At 40.8% G+C, this 1,719-nt stretch overlaps 1 long non-coding RNA gene across 3 annotated transcripts in view; it reads right to left on the reverse strand.

The window, feature by feature from the left end:
* LOC103132066 (uncharacterized) overlaps positions 1-1,719 on the reverse strand; it is a 13,498-nt gene that overhangs the window by 7,904 nt on the left and 3,875 nt on the right. The window lies entirely within an intron of this gene.

Raw genomic sequence — 1,719 nt, forward strand, 5'->3', positions numbered from 1 at the left:
CTTGTTAATCAAATGTTAATTAATATCATGTGTGTTGAATTAGGGAAATGCCTAAAACTTGTAGGGGCTGGAGGACCAGTGGTGAAACACACTGGATTCGACGTTGGCATTTCATTTATTTGATGTCAACCACAAAACAACATTGATTCAATGTCACAGTTTCAACGGTTTGATTGGATGGTTGTTTGATGGTTGATCCACCGTCATTTGTCGACTTCAACCAAAAATCAACGATTCTAACTATTTTTCAACGTTGATTTAACATCATGTGCTATCTGGGTTTTTCACTGTTCAGCGTCGGATTCTCTGTTTTTATGCCATAATTCACATCTAGTTCGTCGTTCCGTTTTATGTCCCGCTTCTCCTGTTTCAGAGTTTTGTGCAATGTGCGCGTCATTTTTTTATTTTTTTTACCCCCTAAGGTGCAGGGCGGTCTGGAAACGTATCGATGGGGAAAAGGCAGACTGACATAAACCTTTTAAAACAACGGAAACAATTTCTGCATTCTGATTATTGAAATTTAAAAGTGCTGTGGTTCCGTTGTTCTATCACCCGTTTCATACTGAACCACTTACAGCTCCGGTGTTAACGCTATAAAATGAAGGCTCTCTATCGCGGTATCACCCATGGAGGATTTCTTTATTTCTTTATTTAAATGGGTTCATTTTTCAGAGGGACACACAGTGAGGGTATTGTGATTTTAGCTACCAGTAGCCGGAGAATGGAGCTGCGCCAAGAAGCTAACAGAAGCTAACAGAAGCTAACAAACACTGAATAGAAGAAGAAGAAGAAGAAGAAGAAGAAGAAGAAGAAGAGCTGCCATCGATACAGTTGCAGCCAAGCATGATTTAATGTTACACAATAAAGTTTTACCAAGTTGCTCAAAGTCTAAACTGGTATTGTTGTGCATTTAAGGTGTAAAGTTTACCTTCGACCAAACGCCCCTCAAAGGCATCCCAGCGCCCCCTTTTGTAAAAATGTCTGCCAGCGCCCCCTGGGGGACGGTACCGCCCACGTTGAGAACCGCTACTTTAGAGCATGAAGTCCTTTAGAAAAGTCAGTGACAATAACAATGAAACTGAGGAGCTCAGTTTGAATGTTGCCTTTTCTTTCAACCTTTTCTAATGTGAAACTTCAAACTGTGCATAAAAACCGTTGAACACACAAAGCAGAGAGACAACCGTTGGCGTCTCTCGGCTTTGTGTCCTTCATGGTGAAACCAACGTTAGAGAGACATTTATGGAGGAGTTTTGATTAAATGTATGAGGTTGTTAATCTGTTTTTTGGTTTTCTGTGCTCTTACACCTGTGATTGTAATTCATCTGAGCATGCATCAATAAAAGGAAGCTGTGGCGTCTCTAGTGTTGTTCTGCTGCCGGTTCACACCAAGCACAGTTATGTTTCTCTGCCATAAACTGGTTATTGATTCTTTAAAATGGCTTTTGTGTGCCGCCCAAGCAGGCAAACTCCACATATTTCTATCTTGGTTTATCTAGACAGACAGAAAAACAAGAAGTGAGGTCAGGAGAACATTAATTGTTTTACTAAATCAGCTTCAATCAGCTGGAAGGAGAATTTAAATCCATCCTTCTGGACTAAATCACAGAATCTTAACCGTCTCCTGCTGGACATGCAGACTGGGTCACTTTTTTCTAAGATTTGTAACAAGCAGAGTTTGTAACATCTGATCCACCAAACCTGCTTCCTCTCCACCAGGGG

This window comes from Poecilia formosa, unplaced genomic scaffold (genome assembly GCF_000485575.1).
Source record: "Poecilia formosa unplaced genomic scaffold, Poecilia_formosa-5.1.2 Scaffold914, whole genome shotgun sequence".
Lineage (NCBI taxonomy): Eukaryota > Metazoa > Chordata > Actinopteri > Cyprinodontiformes > Poeciliidae > Poecilia > Poecilia formosa.